We start from the raw sequence: 21,571 nt of genomic DNA on the forward strand, positions 1-21,571 counted from the left end.
CCCAGGGCTTTGGGCAGTCAGGAAAGAACAGGAGCATCCCTTGGACAACTCCTGCCAAAGGAGCTGGGAGGGAGCTGTCTCTGGAATGTGAGTTTCAGGTTCCCAGGTTTGCAGGTTCTGCTGGGGTCTATTGCCTAGGAAGTGACATCACCTCTAGGGGTCCATTTCCTGGGCTTCCTTTTCAGAAAATCCTTCCGAAAGGTTTCTGGGCTGCTGATTGCTCAGCCTCCACCCCTATGATGAGGCATAGCTCCCCCACAGTGCCTGGGACAGGCCTGTGCAAAGCCAGGGTCCAGCTTAAGGAGACAGAGCTTGGTGAGTCAACCCAATTTCTTCTTCTGTCCAGTTGTACAGACCTTAGTTGGCCTCTCAGGGCCTTCCCAATCTCCCTTTTAGCACAATGGTAATTTTAATTCTAAAATGTGTTATTTCTTTTTTCAGTTTTAAGATAGGATTTATTATATAGAAGAGAATACAGAGTACATTGGATACCTTTTCTTCCATTCTTGAGATGCTTTACTAAGAAGAATATGTTCCAGCTCCATCCATGTAAACATGAAAGAGGTAAAGTCTCCATCTTTCTTTAAAGCTGCATAATATTCCATGGTGTACATATACCACAATTTATTGATCCATTCGTAGATCCATGGGAACTTGGGCTTTTTCCATAACTTAACAATTGTGAATCGGGCTGCAGTAAACATTCTGGTACAAATATCTTTGTTACAATGTGATTTTTGGTCTTCTGGATATATACCTAGTAGAAGAATTATAGGATTGAATGGCAGATCTATTTTTAGATCTCTAAGTGTTCTCCAAACATCTTTCCAAAAGGAATGTATTAATTTGCATTCCTACCAGCAGTGTAGAAGTGTTCCCTTTTCTCCACATCCACGCCAACATCTATGTTAACCAGTGTGATGAAAATGAGTCGAACTGTTTATAAAACCAGTGTATGGTGCCCCATGATCGTATTACTGTACACTGCTATGATCTAATACTAATAAAAAAAAAAGAAGGAATACAGAAGGAATACAAAGCACTGGAGCTTCCAGCAGAGGGGGAGGAACCACGTTTGCAATGTGTTATTTTTAAACAAAATAATCTTAAAAACAATACAGATTTGAGATTTATTAGTTAATTTTAAATTAAAGTGTCTAGATCTTGTTGAAAGAACAATTATATCTGAATCAAGACTCATGTTTTTTTAATAATTGCCTTTTGTATTCTCCCTTTCTATCCTCATCTTAGAATGATATTTCTCATTTAAATCTGAAAATTATCTTAGTAGTCCTCATGTTATTAGAAGAGTATTACTATAGTACTTATTTACTGTATTTTAGATTTTCTGGTGGTCTTAAAGTTTTCTTTTTGCTTTTGCTGGTTTCAAGGGGCAGTTAAACATGAAAACATTGAGCTTTCTAGATAGGTCTAGAAGAGTAAATAAGTAAAGTGATTATGGAACATGAGACACGAAGGCTAACACAATTCTATTTTTGTGTGTTGAATGCCTGGTACATAGTACTAATTCTCTTCCCTTCAAAATATAAATATTACAGTGCTTGAATTTATCTATGTCCACCAATCCTAAATGGGCCTGTTCCATTAATAATTTTAAACTACCTATGAGTGTTTGTAGGGCTCACTCAAATACATGTTTGTTTATATATACTGTATTCTAGAAAGAATAATTTTAGGTCTGATCAGGTAGTAGCTGTAATAAGAAAAACATGTGCTTAAATCATTGTCATTCATTTTAAAATCTAAAATTATTAAATTATAATGATATCCACATGGAGCGAAATATCAAATTATCATTAGATTATAACCAAAATTCAGATTAATACTGAATTAGTAGAATTTTATAGTAATATAAAAAGCAGATTGTCGTGTATCCATTGCTGACAGTAGACGCTTAAATACTTATATAAGTTTTTCCCTAGTATGTATGTGCATGTATAAGGAAAAAATATGTAAGTATATATATATGTGTGTGTGTGTATATATATATATATATGGAGATACATATATATATATATATCCACACACATACACACTTTTTGTCTTCACTCAGAGCATTTATTGAACACTCTGGCAAAGACGCTGTGGTAGATAATGGAGTTATAGAGATGAATCAAGCACTGGCCTGGCCTTGACAGAACTGAAGTCTTTCTCTTCTACTCTGAAATGTTGCCCAGACAAGAGGCGGAATGAAGTGTAGGATAATTCTTCAAATTATCATTTTATATTAAGAGAAAATACTACATTTGGAATTCAACATCTTTGGTTGAGATGTGTTGTCTTTTTTTCTTGTTTTGATAGAGATGGAGTTAAGTGAAAGGAGCTTGTTTTTCTGTTGTGTCTTTAAATCTTTTATTTTTAATTTACTCCCATTCAATTATTGTTACATTGACATTCACTTCTGTATTTGATGACTTCACTCAATAATTTTGCTCTTTCAGAACTAGAAATAAACCTTTATTAATGTTTAAAATGTTAGCTATCAAAGTTCTTTATTTAGTCTGTGGATTCCTTTTAATAAAGGCATTGAAAACTGAGATCTGCATAGAAAATTCTTAGTTTTTTCTTTAAAAAGTAAAAGAAATATTATGTATATGTATATATGTATATTTGAAGCCTTTATTTCTCAGCCTGCTTACTGAGAAAGCCAAAGATAAATGAAATCATGGTATAATCATAGAAACAAATTTTAATACCATTTTACAGTAAAAATATCAATATACCATTTCTACATGTAACATACAAAAAAAAAAAACCTCTACAAATGTGAAGTTGATTATAAGTGGCCTTATATAAAAGAGTACTTCCTGTAACTCAACTTATGTAAAGTTTCAAAATAGGCAAAGATAATTTATGGCAATAGAAGTAATGTAAAATGTTTAAAGTTTAGAAAGGGGATAATGACCACATGCAGACATATGAGACAGTAGTAAAGGGTTTTCTGAATGTTTTCTTTTAAAAATTCACTGTTTTATATTTATAAATTATGCACACTTGTGTGTGATATACTTAAGTTAAATACATGTTAAATTATCAAGTTACTAGCTCAAAAATCATTTTGAAAGCCATCCATTTTTATTTTTGCCTTGTATCTGGAAACAAAAAAAGAGCTAATGTCCAAATATGTCAACCTCCATCATCTTCTACTCAGAAATTTTGAAAGGCAGATGTGTATGCTGCCATTACTTTGTTTGTAATGTGAAAAGAAATTAAGACCATGTCTATACACATACTCATATGGTCTCGTATGAGAGAGATGAATGTACACAATGACCAGCAAATTGGAATCATACTAAAAGATCATGTTTTTGAGGTTAGAAGGAAATAAATTCCAACCATTGGGAATCTGATAAAAGATGTAAGGCATGAGGGCAGTGTCTGTGGCTCAAAGGAGTAGGGTGCGGCCCCCATGTATGCGAGAGGTGGTGGGTTCAAACCTGGCCCTGGCCAAAAATACAAGGTATGAAGTTTTATTTTTAATAATTGGGAGTCTTCAGAAAGTCTTAATTCACAATCAGTGAAACCATTGGTGTATGTGTTCAGGGCAGTAAAATCTTTGAGCTCAATAATAATATCTTTATCTTTTTTGGTAACCCACATAGTGACTTTGAGGTTCATTGAAGGGTGCAAGAAAAGTGGAAGCATGATTCTAAAGTTGCAAAACATCTAGGAAATGGAAATAGAAATAACTCAAGATTTTTAAAAAATATACAAATATGGCCATGCTAGTACATGTAGTAGAAAAACATGTTATACAAATAACTAATTTGAAAGTATGTATGTGCATAAATCATCATAGTAATATGAATTATAATTATGATTTGGAGTAGAGGAAAACATCTGAGGATCAGAATTTTATTCTTACTGCTTGGAGTTCTAGACTTCCTTATCTATTGCAAACCTGAATATTTTTTGACTTGTAGTCACATTTTCTGTCTATATATATGCTCTCAGGTAAGAGACTCATAGTTTAACCGCATGGTTATTTCATCTATTTTTTTTCCAACTGACAACACTCATTTTTGAGACTCGACAAATTTAAACCCCGTTAGACCTTCTTTCAGGTTAGGATTTTATTGCACCTAAGTCTGGAATATTGCCTGCCTGAGGGAATAAGGACAAGGAAACTCCACTTCAGGGAGGTGTGCACAATGGGAAGCACAAGGGGAGCAGCCATATAGGTAATTTATAACATCTGGCTAAAGGGACTTGGCAAACACTGTCGGAAACATACTAATTTCAAATGCAAGAAGGAGAGCACTCACTAATCAACTTACAAAGATCTGCATAGAGCTCTTTATCTTCTATTGAGGCTTTTTTCCTTGGATTTATGCTAGAATTGACATTTTGCTCAGGATACTGATTCTGACGGCTTTAGGCCTATCTCACCTATGGTGAGTATAGAACTGAAGAAGTCAGTATGTCTTCTTTTTCAATTTTACTGTATTTTTAACTCTTTCCCACTTATTGTTATTTGTATGTATTCATGGGGTATAAGTACAATTGTGTTACATAGATATAATGCATTGTGGTGAAGTCAGGGCTTTCCCTATACATGTCACTGAAGCAATGCACATTGTACCCACTAAGCAACCTCCTATCCTCCACCTTCCTCCCCCTTCCAAAATCCATTGTTCCACACTCTGCTCCTGTGTACATGTATTATTCAGCTCTCACTTAACAAGTGAGAACATACAGGATTTGTCTTTCTGTGTCTGAGTTGTTTCACTTAAGGTAATGGCCTGCATTTCATCTATATGGCTGAAAAAGACATGATTTCATTTTTTTTTTTTACATCTCAATAGTATTCCATTGTTTATATACCCCACATATTCTTTATCCAATCTGCCATTGATGCACACTCTAGTTGATTCCATATTTTTGCTACTATAATGGCAATATGTTGGATAAACATATTAGTGCAGGTGTCCTTTTAATGTATTGGTTTCTTTTTCTTTGGGAAGACACCCAAAAGTGGATTATGGTATATGTATACCAGGGAATATTATGCAGCCATTAAAAAGATGGAGGCTTTACCAGGTTTATGTTTATAGGGATGGATCTGGATCATATTCTTCTCAGTAAAATATCTCAAGAATGGACCAAAAACAAACAAACAAACAAACAAAAAAACCAATGTACTCAATACTATAATGAAATCAATATATAATCACCCACACTTTCATACAAAAGATAAAACACAATTGTGGTCCAGAAAGAAGGAGAGAAGAGGAGGGCGAGGGTAGGTGGTGGGGTGGATAGGTGACAGGAGGTAATTGGTGGGACCTCACATACTGTGCATATTGCAAGGGTACATGCCAAATATATTAATAGTAAAGTATAAATGTCTAATCACAAAAATTAAATAAGTGAGGTGAACTCTGTTAACCAGTTTGATGTAAATATTCCAAACGATATATAAAATCAGCACATTGTACCCCATAAATGCAGTAATGTACACAGTTATGATCTAATAAAAAGACAAAGGAACCCAAAAGTGGGATTGCTGTATCATACAGTAGTTCTAATTTGGTTCCTTGTGAAATCTCCATACTGTTTTCCATAAAGGTTACAATAATTTTCATTCCCACCAATGGTGTATAAGAGTTCTTTTTACTCTAAATTTTCCCTGGCATTTTAATCTTTTGTATTTTTTATTTATTATTTTTTTAATTTTTTTTGCAGTTTTTGGCCAGGGCTGGGTTTAAATGGGGGTAACAGTTTTCTGTTGTTGTTGAGTTGTTCGAGTTCCTTGTATATTCTGGATATTTGTTCACTATCAGATGTATAGTTTGCAAATGTTTTCTTCTATTCTGTAGGTTTTATGTTAATTGGATTGATCATTCATCGTTTCATTAAGTCTCACTTTAAAATTTTTGTTTATTGCCTGTGCTTTTGAGGTCTTAATCATGAATTATTTGCCTAGACTAACATCCAGAAGAGTTTTCCCAGGTTTTATTCTCCCATTTTTATAATTTCATGTCTCCCATTCAAGTGTTTAATTCATTTATTTTTGTATATGGTGGGGACATAGGTCTAATGTCATTCTTTTCCATATGAGAATTCAATCTTCCTACACCATTTGTTGAAAGAGTGTCAAATTTTCCTTAGTGTTTCTTCTTGTCAATTTTGTCAGAGATCAGTTAGCTGTATGTGGCTTAATTTCTGAGTTCACCATGATGTTTCATTGATCTACATGACTATTTTTATATGCACTAGTCCCATAGTGTTTTGGCCACTATATCCTTCTAGTATAATTTGAAGTCAGGCAATGTGATGCCTCCAAATTTTTTTCTTTTTGTTGAAGATCGCTTTGTCTTTTCTGTCTTTTTTGGTTCCTTATGAACTTAAGAATTGCTTTTTCTAAGGACATTGATATTTTTATAGGGATTGCTTTGAACATGTAAATTCCTTCAGGCAGTGTGTTCACTTTAACTACTATAGAACCTTTGTAAGTTGACCAGCCAAGGGACTATAGCAAACTGGGCAGCATATAGAGATGGTCAACATAAGGCACTTGGCCTACTGTGCCAGTATGTCCATGTGGTACATGTCCAGTCTATAGAAATTAGGTCAACTTGAGAATTGAAACTGCTGCACTGGCATGGGAAGAAAAGCATGCTCCCTCCTCAGCTCACACATTCACAGCACAATGGCTTGGAAAAGTAGCAAGCCCCTCAGGACACCCCCACCCCATCCCTGGAGGACACTGAACCCCAGGCCAAGGATCATTGCTGACCTAGTGGAAGATGGCCATTTGCACCCCATCAAAGCTGAAAGGCTGGCCTAGGGGCTGCAGGGCCAAGGGCACTTCAGCACAGCTGCCTCAAACACATCAAGATCCAGGAGAGTAACCGCCCACTATGAGGCCATGAACCTTTGCAACCAGCCCACACTGTCACAAGAGCCTCCACTCCACAGTGAGGACCCCTCCCAGCCTCACTTATTTATAAACCAGCAGCAGGCAGTGTGTGGCTGGCCCTTTGTATGGGCAGCCTCAAGGATGTTACTGGATGCACATTCAAGCACCTGGTAAGCGGTTCCTTCCCAGTGACTTGGCCGCAGCCCGGGCCAGGCACACTGACATACTCAGACGTGCTCCAGCTCACAGATGGCTGCCTTCAAACTACTCTCCTGTGGGCTGTGGTTCTGTGCCTCTTCCCATGCCTCTGGGGTGCCTGGTCCCAGGGAGGTGTTTGCAATTTTTCTACCAGTACTCCAGTGGAAGCTGTAAAACACAAACCCAATGGTGCAACAGTTCTGATTGGTGGTTTTGGTCTGTGTGGAATTCCAGAGAACCTTACTGGAGTAAAAGGACTAGCTGCAGTTAGCAACCATGCAAAGGTTGACAACTTCGGACTTCAATACAAGCAGATAAAATGTATGGTCTCATCCAGTGGGGAGAAAACGCAGAATTGGAATGACAGTACTTATCTGGTGAATTAGAAGTAGAGCTGACACCTCAGGATGCAGTTGCAGGGAGGATTCCTGCAGGTGGGGCTGGGGTTTCTGCATTTAACACCAGCACAGAGTATGGGATCCTGGTATAAGAAGGAGGATTCCAATCAAATACAAAAAAGTTTTCAGCATCATCACTGCCAGCACGTCAAGAGAGGTGAAGGAGTTCAGTGGTCAATGCTTTACTGTGGAGGAAGCAATTACAGGGGCTTTAGCTTTGGTGAAAGCCTGGAAGGCAGAACGAGCAGGAAATGTAATTTTCAGGAAAATCAGGAGGAATTTCAATTTTCCAATGAGCAAAGCTGCAGAAATAACAGTGGTAGAGGTTGGAGAAATTGTGGATATTGGCACATTTGCTCCAGAAGACATTCATATTCCTCAGATTTATGTATCTCACCTTATAAAGGGAGAAAACGATGAGAAAATAATTGAGTGTTTATCAATTCACAAAGATGTAAATGGAAAAGCCAAATTTGGGAAACCTGGAGATGATATAAGGGAACATATCATTGAGTGGGCAGCTCTTGAGTTTGAGGATGGCATGGTCCATATCCAATACAACATGAAGCCAATGAAGATCTAATCAATGCAGGCAGGGAAACAGCTGTTATTTTTTTTTATTTATTTTTACATAATATACATGTGTTTATTAGGTTTCCATTTTTTTGCCTTCACAAAATTAAAAAGGCTTAAAATTTAATAACAATAACAATGTTTAAGATAAGGGATAGACACAAAAACCTCGTAAAGAATGAATCAACATAAATACATTCAGAAAAGAAATCAGACAATTGCTACATCAAAATATTAAGCAATAATGATAATAATGCAAAGAAAGTAACATTCACATTGTCAAATAAGAGTATGTCTATAATAGAATGCTTTGACTCAGATTCAGGATGGAATCATTAGTTAACTTCTTCTTATTTTTTTTAAGTCTCAAAAAATAGACAACTGATATTTATAAATAAAAGTAAAAGATAATTTCGAAAAACAGATCATGCCAAATCTTATAGATGATAGAAAAAGAAAAAATACTTTAAGATCATTCTACTTGATCTGCGTACACGTGATATTAAAATTGGAGAAAATATACTATTATAAGGGGGAAATTACAAACATATGTCACTTATCAATGAGGATGCAAAATCCTAAACAGCATATTAACATGTCTTTTTTCTCCAGCCATGAATCATTTGCAATGATTAGAGGGGGACATGTCAATCTAACAATGATAGGAACAATGCAGGTTTCCAGTTAAAGTGACCTGGCTAACTGGACAATTTCTGGGAAGATGGTAAAAGGAATGGTGGTGCTATGGATTTAGCATACAGTGCCAAAACCAAAGTGGTGGTCACCAAAGAGCATTCAGAAAAAGAAAATGTACATAAAAACATGAAGAAATGTACCTTACCACTGACTGGAAAGCAGTGTGTCAACCGCATTATTACTGAAAAGTAATATCACCCAGGTTATCTGTGAATCCATCAAACAATCCAAGAATGCAAGTTCATTGGTCCCAGTGATGTCTTTTTCCTGGAGGAAAGCATCAATCAACTGAAGACCGTCATTATTTTAAGGCTTAAATCTGGATTCACACACAAGCTGTGTTCCATGAGGACAAGAAGAAAGGGCTAACTCAGGGCTCTAGGAAGGCCTGACGGGAAGACACACAGAAGAGCACCAGGTATGACTTTCACTTTCACCAAAACTCCTGCCAGTGAAACAGATCACAAACTGAAATGTGGACACTTGTCCCAGGCTGGATGTTTTTCATTTTAAACCCTTTGTATTGAAGGTTTCAACTGCTCCAGACAGCCTAGAGGAAGAAGGCTAAAAAACCAGAAAGGACATTAGTCATCATTACTGTATACTAACAAGCAGTACCTGATTAGTTTTCTTCTAATATTTCAGGCTTTATGCAGCCATTTAGAATTTATTCTCTTAAAAGTACTCGACAGAGGTGGGCAGGAAGATGGCCCACTAGGGGCAAGTTTCCCGAGAGGCTCCTGACCAGAAGGGGAGATTCTGGACAGATTTGGCCTCTGAAACTGAAAGAGGGGAGCTGAGAAAGGAAAAAAGATAGACAAGCACAGATCCTAGCAGCTGTGTCAACCTGTGACTCCAAGAAAGAGGTGCTAATGAACAAATTCCAGGTAGAAAGCCTGTTGCCAGGAGAAAAAGAGTCCCCTCCCCAAAGCAGGAGGCATGCTGCATTGTTTTCTCTGCAAGTGAGCAGGGGACAAAAGACCTCTCATTTTACCCCATGAGTGAGAGTGAGAGCTGCTAAATGCTGGGCCTCTTCCTCCTCCAGAGTGCCCCCCACCCCCCCACCCCCGTAAGCCTAGGCATTATCGTGCTCAGCATGAAAATAAATACTCTTCCTGCAATTCTGAACTTTCATTCCAGGCTTTTCCCCTTGTCTGGCAGTCTGAAGGTCTACCTCCTGCAGAGCTCAGAGTGTGTGGCCATTCCCTTGGTGGTCTGGGCATTCATTATATGGATAGAAGCTGGGAAACAGTGACTTCAGTAGAGGCAGAGAGGAATGGGAAGAGAGGGACATTTGGGAGAAAGAAATGCATGCGACATTGCACTGAGGGCAGTAGCACTAACCTCTTTTCAGACTTTAAGGGTGGAGCCACTGATGCTGGTGCAGAGGTACTGACCCCTGTTAAGACAGAGCCATTACTACCTAATTGGGACTTTATTTATTTTAAATTTTCCCCTTCTTTATTTTTATTAAATCATAACTGTATACATTAATGCATTAATGGGATATAATGTGCTGATTTTATATACAATTTAGAATCCTTACATAAAACTTGTTAACAAAGCCTTCACTTCACTTAATTATTGTGGTAAGACATTTATGCTCTACACTTAATGGATTTGATATGTACCCTTGCAATATGCATGATAGATGAGGTCTCACTGTTTAAACTCCCACCATCCAACCACCTTTTCCCTTCCCCTCCTTCATTCTGGGCTATATTTCTGTTTTGTCTTTCATATGAAAATGTGCGTGATTATAAATTGGTTTCATAATAGTACTGAGTACATTGGATACTTTTTTTTTTACATTCTTGAGGTACTTTACTAAGAAGAATATGTTCCAGCTCCATCCATGTAAACATAAAAGGGGTAAAGTCTCCATCTTTTTAAAGGTTGCATAATATTCCAGGGTATACATATACCACAATTTATTAATCCATTCAAAGGCACTTGGGCTTCTTCCGTGAGTTGCCAATTATGAATTGAGCCACAGTAAACAATCTGATGCAAATATCTTTGTTGTAAAATTACTTTTAGTCTTTTGGATATATACCTAGTAGAGGAACTGCAGGATGGAATGGCAGGTCTACTTTTAGTTCCTTAAGTGTTCTCCAAACTTCTTTCCAAAAGTAACATATTAGCCTCCATTCCCACCAGCAATGCAGAAGTGTTCCCTTCTTTCCACATCCACACTAACGTGTAGTTTGTTGATTTTGCGATGTGGGCTACTCTTACTGGAGTTAGATGATATCTCAAAGGGGTTTTGATTTTCATTTCTCTGATGATTAAAGATGATGAGCAGATTTTCATGTGTCTGTAGGCCACGTGCTTCTCTTCTTCAGAGAAGCTTCTGTTCAATTCTCTTGCCCACAATGAAATGGGATCGCTTGTTCTTTTCTTGTTAATAATTTTAAGTTCTTTGTGGATTCTGGTTATTAAGCCTTTGTCAGATAAATAACCTGCAAATATCTTCTCTCATTCTGAGGGCTGTCTGCTTGCTTTACTTACTGTGTTCATAGCTGTGCAGAAGCTCAGAGATCAAACTTTCACTCTTCACAGATAATATGATTTTATACCTGGAAAACCCCAGGGACTCAACTGCAAAACTCTTAGAAGTGATCAAGGAATATAACAGTGTCTCAGTGTAACAAAATCCATGCTCACAAATCAGTAGCTTTTATATATACCAGTAATAGTCAAGCTGAAAAAAAAAACAGTCAAGGACTCTATTCCTTTTACAGTAGTGCCAAAGATGAAATATTTGGGAATTCATAACAAAGGATTTGAAAGATCTCTATAAAGAGAACTATGAAACTCTGAGAAAAGAACTAACTGAAGACATTAACAAATGGAAAAACATTTGCTCATGGCTTGGAAGAATCAACTTTGTTAAAATGTACATTTTACCCAAAGCAATATACAAATTTAATGCAATCCCTGTTAAAGCACCACTTTCATACGTTAAAGATCTGGAAAAATAGTACCTAATTTTATACGGAATCAGAAAAAAAAAATCTAATAGCCAAGACACTATTCAGAAATAAAAACAAATCAGGAGGAATCATGCTATCATATTTCAGACTATACTATAAATCTATAGTGATCAAAACAGCATAGTACTGGCACAAAAATGGAGAGGTAGCTATATAGAACAGAATAGAGAACCAAGAAATGAACCCAGATACTATTGTTATTTGATCTTTGATAAGGTTATTAAAAATTTAAATTGGGGCAAAGATTCCCTATTTAACAAATGGTGCTGGGAATTGGCTGGCAACATGTAGAAGACTAAAACTGGATCCACACCTTTCACCATTAACAAAAATTGACTCTTACTAGGTAAAAGATTTTTTTTTTAACCATAACTGTTTATTAAAGTAGATACAGAACACTTATTTGCTCAAATTTTAATACTGTTTTACATGTTTTCTGTTTGTGAAACAACTCCTATTATGTTTATAACCCCAAATTTCAATTGTTAACAGATTAACTTAATATTCACTTGTCAAACACAGTTGATAATCTTCAGGGGAAATACATCAAAGGCATATATACAATTATAGAAGTTCTTACTATACATGTAGCATGGAAGATACATTTTATTACTTTTTACATATTCTAAAAGACATTCAAATGAAGATAAATAGATTCAAACTGGCTGACACACTGTTCTGTTGGTTGAGGTCCTTCATTTTATTTTTTGTGATAAGAAAATCCAAAATTATTAACATTGAATTTCTCATCATACATTCATCTAAAAACAGTTAAACTTGTAAAGGAAGATTATAGATTAACTGGTTAATTTAGGTTTTTTATAGTGGCTTATTATTAAATTAATTTATTGCTGGGGATATCTGCTAGAGAAGGAAAAATGTTTTGGAGAAACTTCTTCCAGTTATTAGAATTTGGTAAAGAAACAAAATGAAAACAAAAGGAAAAAATAATTGCAAAGCCTTATGATGCTATTTTTTGGACTAGTCTTTTATGTTCAGATGATCGTTTTAAGTGTTTTCTTTTTCATAAAGGTAAATACCTGAAAAGAAAGACACATTGTATATGGTTTTTCCCAAAATATAGCTTTTAAAAAATATATACATATAATATCTATAAGCTAAAATTATGCAAAACCAATAAACAAAAGACAGTATAGAAAGTGGATGCAGCATATAGATTATAAAATGTCCCCACAGCAGTTGGAGGCTTCCCCCTCCCTTTACCTGTTTCATGATTTTATAATCACACCTAAGTATTATCAAGCCTGAAATAAAGGCACTACTGATAACAGGTAGTGCAAAAAAGCTCAGATATTTCTTTGAATAAAATACTTTTAAATGAGTAGATTAAAATGCAAAATGGCACATTTTTTCAACTCATTTCAGGGTCAAAGCTTAACCAAAAACCTAAATATACAAATGCAGCCTGGAAACATTTTAGTGCAAATAGGAAAAGTAACGGCATAATTTAGTTACTTTAAGTAAGGTATTGTATGGGTAGGGATTTTTTTATGAGGGACAAAGAATGTAATGGCATCTGGTGAGCAATGTCTTCAAACTTAAGAAAACAAAATAAGAGGTGAAAACTCACCTAATTATTTAATTTATCAATCTAACTTATAAGGGGAGACTAAAGTGTGATTTGTGAAGATCAAAATACTTTCTTAGATTTGTTGATGGCAGCAAAAAATAACATATGAGTTCTCCTGAAGTCTGTACACAGAAGTCAGCATTGCAAGAAGAGAACATTAAACTTGCCGAGGAGAAGCAGAGACGAAGTCACAAGTCATCGAAAGCTGGAAGAGGAAAGATCTGTGCTCAATAATCAGTTGTTAGAAATGAAAAAGAATCCAAGTACATAAAAGATGCAGATGAAGAAAAAGCCTCCTTGCAAAAATCCATCAGTATAACTAGTGCCTTACTCACAGAAAAGGATGCAGAGCTGGAAAAACTGAGAAATGAGGTCACAGTGCTCAGGAGAGAAAACGCCTCTGCCAAGTCCTTGCATTCAGTTGTTCAGTCTCTAGAGCCCGATAAGGTGAAGCTTGAGCTCAAGGTAAAGAACTTGGAGCTTCAACTCAAAGAAAACAAGAGGCAGCTCAACAGCTCCTCAGGTAATACTGATACTCAGGCAGAAGAGGATGAAAGAGCCCAGGAGAGTCAGATTGATTTCCTAAATTCAGTAATAGTGGACCTTCAAAGGAAGAATCAAGATCTCAAGATGAAGGTAGAGATGATGTCAGAAGCAGCCCTCAATTGGAATGGGGATGAGCTCAACAATTATGACAGTGATGACCAGGAGAAACAGTCTAAAAAGTCTTTCCTCTTCTGTGACATTTGTGACTGCTTTGACCTGCATGACACAGAGGATTGTCCTACCCAGACACAGATGTCTGATGACCCTCCCCACTCTACACACCATGGCAGTCGGAGAGAGGAACGCCCATACTGTGAGATCTGAGAGATGTTTGGCCACTGGGCAGCCAACTGCAATGACGACAAGACCTTCTGATGAAGCCTCAAGTCAAGAACTTGGCTTTTTCAGGCGTGCTAGTGTTTAAGCAATTTAACACCAGCCTTGTGTGTACAACTTCAATTTTTGATGCCATCAACAAATCTAGGTAAAAGATTTAAACGTAAGATATCACACTATAAAGATACTTCGAGAAAGTGCAGGGCAAACCCTTGAAGAAATTCACCTGTCAGTATCCTTTATGAGGGGACCCCTCCAGGCAATTGAAGCAACACCAAAAATACATTACTTGGATATTATCAAAGTAAAAATCTTCAGATTGAGAATTTAATGGGTGGGGGTGCTGACCGTGATTTGGACACTCAAGGGTGAAGCCACTGACTCCTGGTTGGGACTTTTGCCTGTGGGAGTGTGGACTCTCAAAGGGTGCAGTCATTGATGCCTGGTTTGGACTTTAAAGGGCTGGGCACTGACACCATGTTCGGACTTTGAAGGGTAAATGAACTGATTTCCAGTTCAGACTTACAAGGCTGGAGGTGCTGATGCCTTAGTCCTAACTGTGGCTAGTGATCTTTTCAGAATTGGTCATACACAGGAGGGGGCAGTCTCCATCCTCTTGTGTATGTTGGCTGTAACTGTGGATTTCTACTATCTAGGAATTAAGAGACCCTTTGATCTCTCCCTACCAGGCAGTGATTGTAATGTCCAGGTCAATCTGCTGAGAACTCTAGACATGGGCTGTCCACCTGGGGTCTCTCTGAGGTTGAGCTGTGGTTGTTTTGAAGTGGGAAGGAACTGAATATCCTTCACCATCTGTCACTTATCAAAGAAAAAATGACAATGTGGCTGGGTTCCTTTATAGATACTCTATGCTAGTCCATATATCTACATCTCTATTTTTCTGCCAGTACCACGCTGTTTTAATCACGATAGACTTAGAGTATAAACTAAAATTTGGCAATGTGATGCCTCCAGATTTCTTTTCATTTCTAAGAATTTTATTTACTATTAGGGTTTTCTGGTTCCATATGAATTGACGTACTATTTTTTCAAGATCTTAAAGGTCTGACATTGGTGCTTTGATGTGTATTGCATTGAATCTATAGATTTCTTTGGGTATTGTGGACATTTTAACAATGTTGATTCTTCCCAGCCATGGGCATGGTATGTTCTTCCATTTGTTAACATCTTCGGCTAGTTCTTTTCTCAAGGTTTCATAGTTCTCTTTACAGATATGTTTCACATCTTTTGCTAGATATATTTCCAAGTATTTCATCTTCTTTGGCACTACTGGAAAAGGAATAGAGTCCTTGACCATATTTTTGGCTTGACTATTGTTGGTATATATAAAAGCTACTAATTCACAGGTATTGATTTTGTATCCCGAGACACTGCTATATTCCTTGATCACTTCTAAGTGCTTCATATTTGAGTCCCTGGGGTTTTCCAGGTATAAGATTATCTGAAAAAGTGAGAGTTTGACCTCTTCTGTCCTTATTTGAATAACCTTGATCCCCTTCTCTTGCCTGATTGAGAAGTCTAGGACTTCTAGTACTGTGTTGAATAACAGTGGTGACAGTGGGCATCCTTGTCTAGTTCCAGATATGAGTGGAAATGTTTTCAATTTTACACCATTAAATATACTATTGGCTTTGGGTTTGCTGTAGATGTCTTCTATCAGTGTAAGAAATAGCCCCTCTAAGCCTATTTCTTAAGTATGCTAATCATGAAAGGATATTATCAAAATCCTTTTCTGTATCAATGGATAGAATTATATGGTTTTTGATTTTATTTATATGGCATATTATAATTATAGGTTTATATATGTTGAGCTAAACTGGTAACCCTAGAATAAAACCAACTTGAACGTAGTGTATAACTTTTTTAATATGTTGTTGAATTCTTTTTTATAGGATCTTATTGAATATATTTGCATCAATATTCATTAATGGTATTATACTATAATTATCTTTCTTTGTTGGGCCATTTCCTGGTTTGGGAATCAGGGTGGTATTTGCTTCATAGAATGTGTTGGGGAGGATTCCTTCCTTAACTTTGTTTTGGAAAATATCATGTAATGTAGGTACTAGTTCCTCTTTGAAGATTTGGTAGAATTCTGATGTGAAATCATCTGGTCCCAGGATTTTCTTTTTTTGGACAGTCTATATACTTGCTGCTATTTCAGTGCAGAATATAGGTCTATTTGAAATCTCTAATTCTTTCTGGTTGAATTTAGGAAGGTGGCGTACTTCCAGGTATTGGTCCATTTCCTCCACATTTTCATTTTTCTGAGAATAGAGTTTTATTATAGTAATAATTGAAGATTTTTTTTTTGAATTTCTGTGTTATCTGTTGTTATTTCCTTTTTTGTTTCTGATAGAAACAAATTCTGATAGACAGATTTTACTTTTCTGTTTATTGGTTAGTCTAGCCAGAGATTTATTGATTTTATTCACCTTTCCAAAGAACCAAATTTTTGTTTTGCTGATCTACTGAATGATTCTTTTGTTTTCAATTTCATTTAATTCTGCTTTAATTTTTGGTTATTTCTTTTCATATGGTGGGTTTGTAATTAGATTGTTCTTCTTTTTTCGAGTTTCTTGAGATGTCCTAATAAGTTGCTGACTTGCTCCCTTTCTGTTTTCTTGATGAAGGTATCTAATATTATGTATTTCCCTCTAAGGACTGCCTTTGCAGTATCCCACAGTTTCTGTCTTCATTATTATTTTGATTGCCAAATCTGATGATTTCTTTCTTAATCTCATATTTAATCCAGCTATCATTCTTTCCATGACTTTGCTTGAGTATGAAGATTTCTGCTACTGTTGAGTTCAATTTTTATTCTGTCATCACAGTCCAAGAAAGACAAGGAATCATTTCTATTCTTTTGAATTTGTTACAATTAGACTTGTGTCCTAAGATATGATCAACTTTGGAGGATGATTCATGGGATGATGAGAAGAATGTGTATTCAGTTTTATTAACATGAAATGTTCTGTAAATGTGTGTTAAGTACAATTTTCCCCAGGGTGAAGTTTAAATCCATTGTTTCCTTCTTTAGTTTCTTCGTGGAGGATCTATCCAGAACTGCCAAAGGGGTGTGAAAATCTCCAACTATTATACTGCAGGAAGATATCAAATTAGTCATGTCAGTTAGTCTTTCCTTTATAAATTGAGGAGCATTCAGGTAGGGTGTATAAGTGTTAATTATTGAAATCTCTTCACGGTGAGTGTTTCCCTTGACAAATATGTAGTATCTTCCTTGTTTTTTCTTATTTTAGTTGGCTTAAATCAAATTATATCTGCAAATAAGATGGCAACTCCTGCTTTTCTCTGCTTTTCATTTGCCTGTAAATGAATGACCCATCCTTTAATCCTGAGTCTTTCTTTATTCTTTGAGATAAGATGAGTCTCCTGTAGGCTACAGACATATGGTCTGAGTTTTTTTTTTTTTTTTTTATCCAGTCACCCAACCTGTGTTTCTTGGAGGAGAATTTAAGCCATTCACATTAGGAAGAATTGATAGGTATAGTAGTGTATTGGCTGTCATGTTTTTCAAAGGTCCAGTGTATATTTTTAATTATTTAACTGTTGCAGGAATACAAGGCCCAGTGTAGAGAAAGAGCAACCAAACACCACGTTTATAAGAGGAAGGGCTTTATTCACCAGCCGGGAGCTTACGGCATAGAAGAATTCCAAATGGTCATGCTCCCCAACTGTCTTGGTCTTTTTATTGACAGTCAAAAAGTTATACCCCACAGGTACCCTTCTCATTGGCCAGTTTGAATTAAGCAGGAGATGACATTCCCGCCCCTACAGAACTACAGGATTTCACAGAACATGGAAATTTCCAAGTTTCAGGAAGTTAAGTTTACATATACCCAAGAGCTGAGTCACCGTGGAGAGGACCCTGCATGTGTATCCTTGTGGTCTCCTTGAGAAGACCTGTTCTTCTAGATCTCACCATTCTTGGGTATCATCTCTCATTCCCCCTTTTTGAGACTCCAATATATTTTAATTTGGGGTCTCAATATCAGCTTGTTTCTGCAGGTGCAAATATTAATTACTTTTCAGCGCTGAGATTTTAGGGACTGTGACTCTTGGTGGGTTCTCTACTCAGGCCTTAATACTACCATGGTGGTGTGCTAATATACATACGAGTTTTTACTTTTCCCTGTGACATTTCCCCACTTTGCCCAAAGTTCAAAGTCCAATTAAGATAAGTCCCTCGAGGAGTTTCCTCAGGCTTCAGCCATGCATTGACCAGCCAGCTCCCAGTATGTGCCTGGAGCAGGGCATGTCGATTGTCTTAAAAGTTACCTTTACTTTCCAAGGGTCAGGGAAGCCCTATTCAGCCAGCTGTGATGACTCTAGATGAGGATTCTTTCCATCTTCACTGCTGTGTGTGTGGTCAGAATGATGGTGTAAAGTCCTTTCTACCTTGGTTTCAGGGGGGCCAAGTTCTGATTTCAGACCTAGACTTGGTCCCCTTGATCTTCCAGAGAGAAAAGATGTAAAGACGCAAATGACTAAACAGAACACAGTTAATTACCCTGGTGGAGATTTTCCTTGTTACTCTTTATAGGGTTTTTGTCTATTCAGTTCAGTCTTTCCAAGTTCTTTTAGGAGTTCCAGCTTAATTGCAGAAAATTGAGAGAGGCCTCTTTGAACAACACCAGTGGAAAGGCCTGCATCCAGTTAAGCTCTGCTTCCTGACAGAGTTTACCAATTTCTGCTCTTATGGTCCTGTTTATGCACTTTACCCTGTCTAAGCTTTGAGGCCTATAAATTATTCAAAGTTTTAACTTATTATTTGTACTAGTTCTGTTATGAAGGCTAGCCCATTGTCAAATTTAAAACAGTGGCGACCTAAACCATGGGACGATTTCTCTGGGAAATATTTTTACTACTTTAGGAGTCCTTTTTATTCTGATGGGGAAGGCTTTTACTTATTCCAAGTCTGATAGACCATCACCAGCCAGTACTTGTTCCCTCTAAACCTGGTCATTTCAGTAAAGTCCACCTGGAAGTCCTTGAAAGACATTGCTCCATACGAATGGATTTCTGGGGGTACCGCTGGTTCTTGGCACGAATTGAACTGGCCGCCGGTGACACACTGTAAACTGACAGTTTTGGCCAGGGCTGCCAGGTGGGAGATGTAGAAGTATTGGCCAAGCAACTTCATCAAATATTCCTGTCACCACGGTGGCTCCTAGAATCTGGGGACTGCTACTCATTCGTCTGGCATCTTTATTCATCCTCCCTCTGCTTCCTGGTTCCCCTCTGCTGCTAACCATTTCTTCTCCTCCCAGGAGTAGATAGGGGTGATCACAGGGACCCATGGGATGAGGGGAGCCACTTGTGACACCTGTTACATCTGGGAGGCAGCCCTCTTTGACTCAGTGTCAGCTCTGGTGCTCCCCTTAGTGATGGTGGAAGCATCTCTTTGAAGTTCAAGACAGTGCATAACTGCCACTTTCCGAGGTTTCCATACTGCCTCTAGCAACTGAAGTTATCTCCTGCTGATACTCAATGTCTTTTTTTTTCCCCGGAATTGAATAGTCCCTTCTCCTTTTACAATGTCCTGCATACTTGGAGAGTCAAAAAAGTATACTTAGTGTCTGTGTAAATATTTATACATTTTTCTTGGCTTAACTCTAAGGCTTGGGTCAAGGCAATTAACTCAGCCTTCTGAGCAGATGTCCCTTGAGGTAGAGGCTTAGCCTCCACAGTCTCTGTTAAGGTAACCAATGCATACTCAGCCCGCCACTCACCTTGCGCTGTCACATAACTACTTCCATCTACATAAAAGTTCCAGTCTGCATCTGTCCAAGGCTGGTCACACAAGTCAGTTCTTCTAGAGTACACATTATCTATAACTTCTGTACAGTCATGCTCAGTCTCTCTTCCACTGACTGGAAGGAGCGTGGCTTGGTTTCGAGTGTTGCATTAGAGAGCCAAAAGTGTCCCTCAGTGTCCACTAAATTGACCACAGAGTGCGGTACTTTCACTCTGAGATCGTGCCCTAGAGTCAGCGTATGAGCTTCTTGCACAATTAGAGCAGTAGCGGCTAGAGCCTGTAAATAGGGTGGCCAACCTTTTGCCACTCTATCCAACTGCTTAGAGAGGTAGGCTACAGGCCTTGGCAAGGACCTAAACAGCTGGGTTAATATACCCACAGCCATTTTATCACTCTCTGAGACATGCAGAGTAAAGGGCTTGGCCAAGTTTGGCAGTCTCAATGCAGGTACAGCCATCAGCCTCATCTTTAGCTGGGAGAAGGCATGTTCCTGTTTTCCTCCCCACTCCAAGGGCACTCTTTCCTCTCCTTTAGTTGCCTCATACAAGGGCTTAGCTAAAACGGCAAAGTTAGGGATCCAAAGATGACAGAAGCCAACCGGGCCTAAGCATTTTTAAATCTGTTTTTGGCTCGTGGGGTTAAGGAAGCAATTAATGACCTGCCTCCATTTCATGACTAGATACCTCTACCCCTGCTGGATAGTAAATCTTCGATAATGAACTGGCTGCTGGCAAATCTGGGCCTTCCGTTTGGATAATTTATAGCCACATACCTCTAGATGTCATAACAGACAGTCCATGACTCGGGCGCAGGCCTCCTGGGTAGGACGTCCTGAAAGGAGGTCATCAACATATTGGAACAGCACACATTCTAATTCCTCAGCCTGGAATTTCTGGAGGTCACAAGCCAGCCCTTCTCCCAAAATTGTGGGTGTTTTGAACCCCTGTGGCAACCTGGTCAATGTGTACTGTTTCCATGTCTGGACTCTCCCACTGAAAAACAAACAGCCTCTGGCTTACCAGAGCCAGCCTTATACTGAAAAAGGGTTCTTTTAAGTTCAGACAAGTGGGCCACTTGGCTTCTGCTGGCAGCAGATTCAGCAGAGTAGGATGCAGTGCTTACAATTACACCATTTACTCGGAAATTCTAGATAACATTTAATACTGCACAAGTTTTCCAGTGTAGCCAACAGGTGAACTTTGTGGAGTCTTAAGGCTTCAGAGTAAATATAACTACTGCCTGTAATTCTATACTCTTTGGCCAGTCTCTTAGTCCCATTTAACAGATCAATTTAGTAAAACAGGTCTCATTTTATGAGTTGACAGTACAGACAAGGCTGGGATCTAAATACATGTGGACCACAGCCTCTTTTTCCCCCTTTTAAACTATTTTTATCTCTCCAATTTCTCTTTTTACTAAAGGCAAATTATAGTAGAACTAACTTATTTGCCAAAATAAACTGTACCTTCAGTATACGGGGTCTAATTATTTGCATAAAGTGCAGTAAGAATAATTAATTATTAGACATCTAGGATCTTCTTTTCTTTTTTTTCT

The 21,571-nt window shown here is 37.6% G+C and overlaps 1 protein-coding gene and 1 pseudogene across 1 annotated transcript in view; both read left to right on the forward strand.

Moving 5' to 3' along the window:
• The window catches only part of LOC128579387 (ankyrin repeat domain-containing protein 26-like), a 52,756-nt gene extending 52,222 nt beyond the window's left edge, over positions 1–534 (forward strand). Inside the window, exon 12 of the mRNA XM_053581513.1 lies at positions 442–534. The gene's annotated coding sequence lies outside the window, so the exon portion shown is untranslated. The remainder of the gene's footprint in view (positions 1–441) is intronic.
• Positions 535–7,132: 6,598 nt separating this feature from the next.
• Positions 7,133–9,220, forward strand: LOC128579377 (succinyl-CoA:3-ketoacid coenzyme A transferase 1, mitochondrial-like; annotated as a pseudogene).
• The last annotated feature ends 12,351 nt before the right edge of the window (positions 9,221–21,571 follow it).

Source organism: Nycticebus coucang, unplaced genomic scaffold (genome assembly GCF_027406575.1).
Source record: "Nycticebus coucang isolate mNycCou1 unplaced genomic scaffold, mNycCou1.pri scaffold_49, whole genome shotgun sequence".
In the NCBI taxonomy this organism is placed as follows: Eukaryota; Metazoa; Chordata; class Mammalia; order Primates; family Lorisidae; genus Nycticebus; species Nycticebus coucang.